The 12,882-nt window shown below is 44.0% G+C and overlaps 1 non-coding gene across 1 annotated transcript; it reads left to right on the plus strand.

The window, feature by feature from the left end:
- Window positions 1-9,372: 9,372 nt before the first annotated feature.
- On the plus strand, window positions 9,373-9,445 carry Trnaa-cgc (transfer RNA alanine (anticodon CGC)). The gene has a single exon. It is a non-coding gene; the product is annotated as a tRNA-Ala (tRNA).
- The last annotated feature ends 3,437 nt before the right edge of the window (window positions 9,446-12,882 follow it).

The following is a 12,882-nucleotide window of genomic DNA, read 5'->3' on the forward strand; positions in this document are numbered from 1 at the left end:
GTGAAAATATATTTATGTAAAGTGTTACAGGAAAGAGGAGAATAAAATTAACAAATCACTTCCACTTCAGTTATTGACAGAAGAGGTCTACTGAAATTATGCTGTTAACTTTACGAAGGACAAAATTTTCGAATGTGCATCGAAACTTTGGCACTAAAATCACAATTTTGATCTTCAGTTTTAAGTGTAAAATTTCGCGCCATGTCATCAATTTAAAAATATTTCACCATACATAAACATATTAGGCAGCAGTGGCTGAAAGTAAACAGACAGGTCGAGGTAAAATAGCTGCCCTTCAAAAAGTAGACGGCACAAGAAGTCGTAACTAAAACTTAGACAACATCCGAACGACACGGTGTGAGTATTAGAGAAATACCTTACTGTCGCAGAGTGCACGGCAAACAGTGGCGATTGTCATTTGACGCCCGAACCCATTGAAGCATCCGATTTCCTGGAGAAAATCCCGTAGGCGAATAATCAGTAAAATATCTGCACGAATTTCTTATTCGCGGTAGTGAGAAATACTGGTGCATTCATATTTGAAATCCGTCGGTACGTTCACTCGTCAGTTTCATATAACAGTTCGTATATATCGAAATTTCAGGTGCTTTGTGGTTGTACATCGCGGAAGAATTACCGTTGGTTATTAATTACTTCACGCTGGGCAGCGTTTGATTGATCGCTACGTCATATGCTCACTTAATTCAGTCATAACAACTCCTTAGTCCCACTAATGTCAGATATTTACGTCTTTTCATCACTATAATAATCATTTTCCAAAACACTTTTGTGTTTCGAAAACGCTGTTTCATGCGTTAAGGATTGAAATGACATCTTCCGCAAACAGTTTGACATTTGACTCTCTCTCTCTCTCTCTCTCTCTCTCTCTCTCTCTCTCTCTCTCACACACACACACACACACACACACACACACACACACACACACACACACACGTCGCGCCTGTAGTGGAGACGGCGAGAATATTCATTACGGTACCTCCATTCCGTGTGCTAATGTCCATTTACCGTCACGTTAAATCGTAGCTGGAAGGCCCCCTCGCATACTTAAATTCTGCCAACTTGACAATGCGGACACAGTATGTCGAATGACACTGACTGATGAAATATTAAAGACCCTCGTCCTTACTTTGCCTTTAAATGGCGATTGAAAGTATGCCAGACGCTCGCTGCAACTGCTTCGTGCACAAAACGAAAGCTTACGATCTCTTCAGCTATCGCGAAAATTATCGTGCAGCGATACGTCACGAAACTGAGACGATTGGATAAAAATTCGCTTTTCGATTCACTTTTTAAGTTAACACTCCTACAGCCCACCAAGAAAATACACAGACTTAAAGCAATTTTACATTGTCAAATTGGAGCACGAGATGCGTTTTGAAAAAGGAAATGCTTTTTATTCACAGTTTGCTAGATCCAGGTTGGTGAATTTATGAAAGGAAACCGATTTCGACTCTAATGAGTCATCATCGGAACTAAAAAATCCAGGAAAGACAAAAATGCATAATTACTGTTGTATACGAAAAGCTATAAAAATATCTTATAAAGTGCAAAATAAAAGGAAATAATAAAAATATACCTGGTATCTTGTGAAAGCAACGCGTGAAGTCGGCATTTAACTCCGACCGTGCTCACTTAAAATCAACTGCTGTTCCGTCGTAATTGAAAAGCTGAACAGTTACCTTCGTAGAGGGAGGGTGAGCATGTTTGGCTTATATGCACGACAAGTTGAACTTAAAGGATTTGCTTGTAGGTGAAACAAAGATATCGTGTGTGAAGCAACGGAGTAAATATTTAAAGAGGTTCTGGGACTGACAGTTTCGAGTAACAGTATGTCAAGTAATCAGTTAACAGAGAGAGATAACGATTAAAAATTTTTAATGTTGTAACACACTGAGAAACGTTTTGGAAGTTGTCTTTTGGAGGGCGGGAGGGGGGGGGGGGACGACAAACACACACTATTTAAAAGATGCGCCAACTCCTCAATTTTGAAGATACGGCAATGAAATTTTGTACCATGCCTTACATGAAATTAACACACCTACTGTTAAGCTCCTCAGATTATGCATAATTAATTTTTTATGAAATTTAAAAATTGTTTTCAAAAAATAATATACGGATATGTACCTTTTTCTCAGAAACTATTCAAGAGATTTCTACAAAATTTTCTCTGATTGATCTCTTGTCGTGTAGTAAGTTCCTCTCATGAGGTTTTCTGAATATATCAATAGGAGTAGTTTAGTAATTTTTAAACTATAATTATGTAAGAATAATATAAAATTCATGCAAAATTCCAAGCAATTTGCCCCGTATCTGAACTTACACTCTGAATTTTAAAATGTACTTTTAAGACAACATTTATTGTGTTTATAGAAGTACGTGTACTAAATGTCATCGTCCTAGCCTCCATAGATTCTGAGAAAAATGTACGCAAACTTTAAAAAAAAACATAATTTGCAGGAAATGCAGTTTAAAGTTCAACCTAACCTATTCGCGTATGTCACTTCTTCAGAAGGCTCCAAATTTATATTCAGCGTCCTCTTTCCCTTCAAAGGCTTCTCTTCTGTTTTCTTGCTTTTTGCCTTCTTTCCTTTGCCAGAGCTTCAACTGCCTTTTCAGCTGCAGAGAGACCGTGTAAATCTTTCTGAAGGCGTCTTGAGCGAAATTTCCTGTCTTAAAGCTCAGTCATTCTATACCTTCATATTCCTTATGTTCCCAACATTAAATACCAGAACTGCATCATAAGTTGCAATTTTGACAACTTTACCAGATGAAAATGTGATTTTAGGGCGGCGTTTCCATATAAGTGAATTTAAAGGCTCATTTGAATTTTGGATTTTTCCATGAGCACATTTTTTTAGAAGTTCATGATCGGCCAGATCCTGTAAGTGGGCTTGACACCATCCAGGATACAATTTGAAAGCCTCTCCTAGTGAAAGTAAGGGTTGTTATTCCTCTGAGCCTGTAGACATTTACACCAATTCATATGGCATAGATGGCTCTGAGCACTATGAGACAACTTCTGTGGTCATCAGTCCCCTAGAACTTAGAACTACTTAAACCTAACTAACCTAAGGACATCACAAACATCCATGCCCGAGGCAGGATTCGAACCTGCGACCGTAGCAATCGCGCGGTTCCAGACTGTAGCGCCTAGAACCGCTCGGCCACCCCGGCCGGTCATGTGGCATTGATGATGAATGAGATGTTCATCTGTTGACACCATGTGGAAATGTGTATCCCATACTGCACCTTTCATGTCAGTTACATTGGATAGGTTCTGCTGATAGCCTTGTCATAATACACTTGCCTAAATCTCCGTCAGTAGGGAAGGCAAAACAAGAACAGCTTCTTTATAAATAAAGCATCTGGTCTGTCATTGTTTCTAAGATAGCGGAACACAGTCACAGACAATCTATAAAACCAAAGAGTATGTGTCACAGCCTTCTAGATGAACCCCGCGAAAATTTGCTTGAAAGTAATCCACGGAACCGTTGCTCACCGAGCTAGTATTGAAGTATTGCTTCAAAACGTGGGCGTGGCCCGAAGCTCGCGCCACATATTTATTTATTTTTCAGGCACTTCGGATGCGATTTCATCATTGAAAGCTTGGGAACTTTTGGTCCATGAGTTGCACTAATAAATAAAAAATAAATTGGTAAGTTGATATTTTCGGTTAATTTCATGAACTCCCCCCCTTAACCAGCTGTAATCCAGGAGCTGACTATATTTTCTTTTTGATCTCTCTTCTTGCAAACATAAACCTCTTCGATCTCTCATTCGCCATCAGCTGCAGCGGGCGACCAAATTGTGTGTTGAATTTACCTGTGCTACACAATCGATTTTCATACCTGTCCATCCAGAACTTCCAAATGACGGCGGATCTTGACCTACCGTTAAAAGCGAGAGTGGCGACTGATCAGTCTTTATCGAAATACGGGATTTAGTCTACAAGTCAAATTACGGTCAGGAAATTCATGTTCTCCGTCATGTCGAGAGCACGTGTACACAAACATATGTGCAGCAAGATGTTGCAGTAATAACTGAAGTTTATTTCTCGGGAACTTTATGTTGAGTGCCACTATTAAATATTTCGTCGAGGGAAAAAACCCACGCTGACTTAAGTGCGCACAGCACCGCGATGGAAGCAAACGTGTGTAGTAAGTGTGGCTTAATACTAACATCAGGATTTATAAGTGTTTCATAGATTCATTAGGTCGGCCGTGGTACAGAAGATGTACTTGAAATTACTTTCACTTTATCACTATTTTTACCGTTCGTCCTGAAAAAATATCGCGTATTTTTACTTCGCCGATTAACACGTAACACTGTTGATTCTTACGGAAAGATATGAGGAGGGATGGAGAGAGAGAGAGAGAGAGAGAGAGAGAGAGAGAGAGAGAGAGAGGGAGAGAGAGACTGTACGTGTGGCAGTAGACTCAAAAAGAAAAGTACGTAAGTGTCCATGTTTACACACACACTTTTACACGCATACCTAGATATTTCTTTACACACACACACACACACACACACACACACACACACACACAGCCATCCACCCACACCCACCCAACCACACTCACAGTCAGACACGAAGTCTTGATTTGGCTACGTAGCTGCCATTAAGCAAATTTTTCATGCTACAAAGTGTAATTGGTGGAGAAGCGAAATGAAAAAAGAAAATAAAAAGAAGAAGAAGAAGAAGAAAGCTGGCAGGATAACTGAAGAAAGAAATAGGCCTACATCAACCGAGATCTGACATCAGAGGTAAAACGCGCGATTTTACAATTACTTTTCGCATTTATCTGAAATGTCTTGTAATTAAACGAATACTTTCGGAACTGAACACAAAAACGTGCCTGCTTCTCTCGCTTTGTTCTTTACGATAGCTATATATTTGTCACTGGGACACGTTAAATAATTCGTAGGAAAGTGAAACAAAACGTCTTCCTGTGTGTATGTGAAGCCTAACCTTAGGAACTACTGCAGGGATATGAATAATGTTTTTTAGTAATAGAAATTCGCAAGGGAAGTTGTGTATGTAATTTACTAGCGGTCTGCCCTGGCTTCGCACTGGTAGCACTAATAAGGGCCGGCCGGAGTGGCCGAGCGGTTCTAGGCGCTACAGTCTAGAATCGCGCGACCGCTACGATCGCAGGTTCGAATCCTGCCTCGGGCATGGATGCGTGCGCTGTCCTTAGATTAGTTAGGTAGTAGTTCTAGGGGACTGATGACCTCAGCAGTTAAGTCCCATAGTGCTCAGAGCCATTTGAACCATTTTGAACCATTAATAAGGGAAACCCCCCGTCTCCCCTCCATCACATTTAGGGGTAACATGACACAGTGGATAGCGCGTCAAAAACTGAACACAGATCAAGCATGGAAACAGGAAGAAGGTGTACTGAAGTGTGAAAAGAGAAGCAAAGTAGAAACAATGAACGGTCTTAGCTCAGTATGTGCAACATTGAGGTAGGTCGATTAGTCACGCCGTATTTGGTCTCTGTGTTAGACTGGGAAGGGGGACATTCGTGTTCAAATCTCCCTCGCGCTCCATATACCGGGTGATCAAAAACTCAGTATAAATTTGAAAACTGAATAAATCATGGAATAATGTAGATAGAGAGGTACAAATTGACACACATGCTTCGAATGACCTGGTGTTTTATTAGAACCAAAAAAATACAAAAGTTCAAAAAATGTCCGACAGATGGCGCTTCATCTGATCAGAATAGCAATAATTAGCATAACAAAGTAAGACAAAGCAAAGATGATGTTCTTTACAGGAAATGCTCGATACGTCCACCATCATTCCTCAACAATAACTGTAGTCGAGGAATAATGTTGTGAACAGCACTGTAAAGCATGTCCGGAGTTATGGTTAGGCATTGGCGTCGGATGTTGTCTTTCAGCATCCGTAGAGATGTCGGTCGATCACGATACACTTGCGACTTCAGTTAACCCAATAGCCAATAATCGCACGGACTGAGGTCTGGGGACCTGGGAGGCCAAGCATGACGAAAGTTGCGGCTGAGCACACGATCATCACCGAACGACGCGCGCAAGAGATCTTTCACGCGTCTAGCAATATGGGGTGGTTTTTTTTTGTGGTTCTAATAAAACCCCATGTCTTTCCAAGCATGTATGCCAAGTTTTACCTCTCCATCTACATTATTCCGTGGTTTATTAAATTTTCAAATTTATACTGACTTTTTGATTACCCGGTATATAACGAAATTATGAATTGTGCGTCCGGTCATTGACGCGTGTGCTCGCTGTATCCAAATTTGTGTCTGTGTCTTGGTGTAATGCCCGTTTGCAAGAGCCAGATATAAGGACGTGACCTCCAGACGTACGTACCTTCCATTTGTTCTACGAAAGTATCGCTTGTAACATAGTTCACACCCTTTTATTTGTTGTTTCCATTTCTATGAAACGTCTATGCGGCATCTCGCCTGCTCTCACTATTCATCACATTTACTTGCGACGGTAATGTATTCTTACCAGACCACTCATATTCTGTAACAAATGCCTAGTATGACAATTGCCAGGACTACAGAAGGAGAACAGACACGTCAGTGACCAGACAGACAGTTCAGAATTTTGTGGAAAAGAAGTGGGGGCCACGAGAGAGATTCGAACGCGGGTCTCCGCCTTACAGTCCAACACCGTGACCATACAACGAAGACGCAGTGCTTCTTGCAGTTCGCTCGATGCGGCACATCTCGAGATTCCGCTATTCACTGTTCCTATATTGCATCCTTTTTCACAGTTCAGTCCACCCGCTTCCTGTTTTCATGACTGATCTGTGTTCAGTTTCTGACAGGCTATCCACTGGGATGTTTTACCACAAAATCTGAGGAGGCTGCGATAGGGAGTCGAGTGACAGCAAACGGACGAGGCTTTTGTCGTAGCGATAGAAATAATATACAGAAACATTCCTCGAGAATTAGTCTATTATCAGAAACCGTGTCAGAATCCCTAAAATGTTCCTGAGATTAGCCTTCACATACAGACAAACGCGGCGAGGGATTTTAATTTAGTAAATATGTATAGATTACCGGTACGTCGAATAACAAGCCCGGCCGTATGTGCTTAGTGCTACCCGTCCGCAGTCGGGACAGAGCGCTAGCTAAATACTGAAGATAAGGGAAAGATGTATTAAGCATCCACTAACAAGGGAACCTCCCCATCGCACCCCCCTCAGATTTAGTTATAAGTTGGCACAGTGGATAGGCCTTGATAAACTGAACACAGATCAATTGAGAAAACAGGAAGAAGTTGTGTGCAACTGTGAAAAAATAAGCAAAATATACAAACTGAGTAGTCCATGGGCCAGATAAGCAACATCATACACAAAGGGAGCTCAGGAGCGCCGTGGTCTCGTGGTAGCGTGAGCAGCTACAGAAGAAGAGGTCCTTGGTTCAAGTCTTCCACGTTCACTGTAATAAGTTTAGTGTCTGTGTTTTGCGACCGCATCGCAAAACCGTGCGATTAGTAGACGAAAGGACGTGCCTCTCCAATGGGAACCGAAAACATTTGATCGCAAGGTCATAGATCAACCGATTCCTCCACAGGAAAACACATGTGATATATTCTATACGACACTGGTAACGGCATGTGCGTCACATGACAGGAATATGTTGTCGACCCACCTAACTTGTACACTTGGCGAATGGGTAAAAAGATTCTTCTACCTTGCCCGATTTAGGTTTTCTTGTGGATGTAATAATCACTTCCAAAAAAGTGATGAAAACATAAGTGTTTGTCACATAAACTGAAAATAAAAAAATTGAAACTTTCACTCTTTGGAAGATTTGAACCAAGGACCTCTCGTTCCGAAGCTGTTCACGTTACCACAAGACCACGGCGCTCTTGTGGTCCTAGTGTCCTTGATGTTGCCTATCTTCCCATGAACTACTCAGTTTGTATATTTTGCTTATTTTTTCACAGTTCCACACAACTTCTTCCTGTTTTCTCAATTGATCTGTGTTCAGTTTTTCAAGGCCTATCCACTGTGCCAACTTATAACTAAATCTGAGGGGGGTGCGATGGGGAGGTTCCCTTGTAAGTTGCGTGTGTGATTATTTAACTAACACAAAAAGTAATATTTGCGGTCAGCACACAAATGTAGGGAGATTCTTATTAACGTTTAAAAAACCCCTGAGGTGACATACATGACACTGAGGCAGGTAATTTGATGTAAGACATACGCAGCCGCCACCGTCGGGATGTACCTCAAAAGTGCATGTCAAATGTTGAAAAACATGGCTCCAAGCACAATGGGACAACATCTGAGGTCATAAGTCCCTGCCGGCCGAAGTGGCCGTGCGGTTAAAGGCGCTGCAGTCTGGAACCGCAGGACCGCTACGGTCGCAGGTTCGAATCCTGCCTCGGGCATGGATGTTTGTGATGTCCTTAGGTTAGTTAGGTTTAACTAGTTCTAAGTTCTAGGGGACTAATGACCTCAGCAGTTGAGTCCCATAGTGCTCAGAGCCATTTGAACCATTTTTTTTCATAAGTCCCCTAGAACTTAAACCTAACTAACCTAAGGACATCACACACATCCATGCCCGAGGCAGGATTCGAACCTGCGACCGTAGCGGTCGCGCGGTTCCAGACTGAGGCGCCTAGAACCGCTCGACTACAACGGCCGACTGACAAATGTCGAACCTGTGACGTCACCAGATGACGTACCTCCTCGCACTGGCACGTGGGTACGCGAATGGATGATTGAGCGATGCAGTACACGCATTTAAACAAAAGGCGCAAATTTCGAACAGTTTTCGTAAATGTGATCTGTTGTCAACGTAGAAAGTATTGCCCTCGCCTGTAACCAAGCAAAAGCTGTTTCTCTAGTTGTTCCGCACCATTTCTTCCCAGCGTTATCACCCCTAACGCATATCGTACCGCATTCCTCACCATTGTCTTTTACTGTGTGTAGTACCTGATCTTCGCGTCTGTAGAATTGTGCACACTCCCAGAAAAAAAATGATGTGACAGGTAATAGAATTATGTGATATGACGTTGACACCAAATGAAAGAGAAATGTCACAGCAACAGATGTCTAAATAGTCTCATCAATGCACAGTGTACCCCCCCCTCCCCCCCCCCCCCGCCCATTGTCAAGGTGGAAACTCAGGCGTGTATTCGTACAAGCAAACGATCTTAAAGACGCCTGATAGCATCCTGCGATAGATTATCCTAAGCATCTTGCGCCTTTTGTTGCAATTCGGCAATGGTTCTTACAGGCTCCTGAGAGCGAATAAGTCTCCTCTTTATAACGTATAAAATGTCCACACCGATAGCTAAGTGGTTTCGTTCAGAGGGTTAGCTGCCCTCTGTAATAAACGACGGAGCGAGGTGGCGCAGTGGTTAGCACACTGGACTCGCATTCCGGAGGACGACGGTTCAATCCCGTCTCCGGCCATCCTGATTTAGGTTTTCCGTGATTTCCCTAAATCGCTTCAGGCAAATGCCGGGATGGTTCCCTTGAAAGGGCACGGCCGATTTCCTTTCCCATCCTTCCCTGACCCGAGCTTGCACTCTGTCTCTAATGACCTCGTTGTCGACGGGACGTTAAACACTAATCTCCTCCTCCTCCTCCTCCTCTGTAATAAAAAAACTGAGTGAACGGATCAACGATGAACTTTAAGGGGTGTCATGGAACGTCCGCCCCGAACATATCCAACGAACAATTACGAACAAAATGAGACCAGCAGAAAAAAAGTGGTCAGCGCGGCGGATTATCACGCCAAGGGGCCCTGGTTCGATTCCCGGCTCGGTCGGAGATTTTCTCCGCTCAGGGACTAGGTGTTGTGTTGTCCTCATTATCATTTCATTAAAATCAGTGGAAGGCAATAGGAAACCACCACTGGAATCACTTCCCAAGACGCTCATGCGGTGGAACTCTCTGATGAGGCTCCCCCATGACAAGACCTGCCGTCAGGCAGAACACAAAGTTCGTTTCATCACGTATCAAATGCGTTCATTGACGAGAAATGTGGTGATCTTGCTGGCCAGGGCAGATAGTTATGGCTAACACGTTACATTGCAGTAGCCGTATGTGAGGGTGAGGGTACACCGCCGTGCTGAAAAACACACCGCCTTTCGGTCAAAGAAATGACAGTAGCACGTAGATAACAGCCTGTGCAATGTAACGGACACTGGTAACTTTACTGTGCATAAACACTGAATGTGACTGGGAATAGTAACTCGCGCACCACCCCCTCCTCACACCGTGCAGACTGTGATGATCCCGTGTGTCGTGGGGGAATTCACCCTGGAATAGGCAGCTAAAGTGTACGTCCACCACTCGCATACAGACAGAACCTACTCTCGTAACGAGAACACGGCGCCATTCCACTTCCCAGACAACCGCTTCACGACACTACAGGAGCCATGCTTAGTGGCTCATGGTGTCAGCGGTAACCTCGCCAGAAGCTCAGGTGAGTTAGTCCTGCTGCAAGCAGGCGTCTCCCAGTCGTTTCTGGTGATACACCAGGTTCAACATGTTCCCAGATTTCGTCTCTGGATGATGTGCCGTCGGCCACTGCCGCTCGCATAATGTGTCGATCTTAAAGTGCGCCTGTACCACGCGGACGTCCAGAACCTGGTGTGGGAATGATTCACAGACCTCTGCTGAAACCAGCAACATACCTCCTACACGTTGTGCCCAATATGTACAGGAATCCGTCGGTAAGTCTCTCCAGCTTCCTGCAGAGGATGAAACGACGCTTCGTTTGATGTGTAGAAAGTGGAGATTTTCAAAAACAAAGTTTTTCTCAAAAACGGTAAATGGCTTTTTTTCTCGAAATTTGTGTGTTCTCAGAATTGCGTTTTTTTGCACGCATTTTGAAGCCCTGATCATTTAGTTATGGACCAGAGCGAAATACGCACGATTTGCTAAATCCATGTATCATAAATCGAATTTTTGTAAACAACACTACGAATTTTTGGGTGTTCAAACGGGAGTAGACGGAGCACTATTTGTCGCAGAGAGCCGGCCGCGGTGGTCGATAAGTTCTAGGCGCTACAGTCAGGAACCGTGCTACCACTACGGTCGCAGGTTCGAATCCTGCCTCGGGCATGGATGTGTGTGATGTCCTTCGGTTAGTTAGGTGTCCGGCGGGGTCAGGGATTTTCTCTGCCTCGTGATGACTGGGTGTTGTGTGATGTCCTTAGGTTAGTTAGGTTTAAGTAGTTCTAAGTTCTAGGGGACTGATGACCATAGATGTTAAGTCCCATAGTGCTCAGAGCCATTTGAACCATTTGTCACAGAGAGCTGCGGTTTGCATGAATCGACAGAGTACGAAACGACGCTTCGTTTGATGTATAGAAAGTGGTCACTTTCGAAAAAAAGATTTAAAAAAAGTTTTTCTCTGGGTGAAACTGTTCAGCAGGAGTACGTACTCGTCCGTGGGGTATGACTGTACCCTAGACTGAATGTTGCAAACATTGTTCATCTCTTAACTCTTCACAGTTACTACGTGAAAAGTCAAAAAACTGAAAGTCGCAGCCCGGTATCGGCAGATTAATACGATACGGCAGTGCTTGTGTTGTTCAGAAGAACGATGTAATGTTTCTTTGGACATGCATACATGGCAGCGACTATCAATTAAAGTATCCCCCCCAATACGGGAATTACAAAACGTGTGTACCAGTACAGATTGCGAAGCCAGAATGACGCCAAGAAAGAATGGGTCTGGCAGGGCGTGGTACACAGTTAGCCATCGCTCGCGTAAAGCGGGAAATACGGGTTCGTAACCCGGTCCGACTCAAACTTTCATTGTCGTCATTGCATTGTACAACTGATGATTGTTCGCTTTCGTAACTGCGAATACATGTCACGTATTTCACAACGGCTGTAGTCGCCACAGTGCCAGTTCGGACATGCATGCAAGTCGAAATGACCATCGCACCGTTCTTCTTAACAATACAGGGACTGGCTCCTAGCACCATGGTGCCCCTTTAGCAACAGCATATTACACTACTGGCCATTAGAATTGCTACACCACGAAGATGGCGTGCTACAATGCGAAATTTAACCGACAGGAAGAGGATGCTGTGACATGCAAATGATTAGCTTTGCAGAGCATTCACACAAGGTTAGCGCCGGTGGCGACACCTACAACGTGCTGACATGAGGAAAGTTTCCAACCGATTTCTCAAACAGCAGTTGACCGGCATTGCCCGGTGAAACGTTGTTTTGATGCCTCGTGTAAGGAGCAGAAATGCGTACCATCACGTTTCCGACTTTGATAAAGATCGGATTGTAGCCTATCGCCACTGCGGTTTATCGTATCGGGACATTGCTGCTCGCATTGGTCGAGATCGAATGACTGTTAGAGTATGGAATCGGTGGGTTCAGGAGGGTAATACGGAACGCCGTGCGGGATCCCGACGGCCTCGTATCACTAGCAGTCGAGATGACAGGCATCTTATCCGCATGGCCGTAACGGATCGTGCAGCCACGTCTCGATCCCTGAGTCAACAGCACGAACAGTTCGACGACGTTTGCAGCAGCGTGCACCATCAGCTCGGAGAACATGGCTGCGATTACCATTGACGCTGCATCACAGACAGTTGCGCCTGCGATGGTGTACTGGACGACGAACCTGGGTGCACGAATCGCAAAACGTTATTTTTTCAGATGAATCTAGGTTCTGTTTACAGCATCATGATGGTCGCATCTGTGTTTGGCGACATCGCGGTGAACGCACATTGGAAGCGTGTATTCGTCATATCCATACTGGCGTATCACCCGGCGTTATGGTATGGTGTGCCATTGGTTACACGTCTCGGACGCCTCTTGTTCGCACTGACGGCACTTTGAACAGTGGACGTTACATTTCAGATGTGTTACGA

This window comes from Schistocerca nitens, chromosome 12 (genome assembly GCF_023898315.1).
Source record: "Schistocerca nitens isolate TAMUIC-IGC-003100 chromosome 12, iqSchNite1.1, whole genome shotgun sequence".
In the NCBI taxonomy this organism is placed as follows: Eukaryota; Metazoa; Arthropoda; class Insecta; order Orthoptera; family Acrididae; genus Schistocerca; species Schistocerca nitens.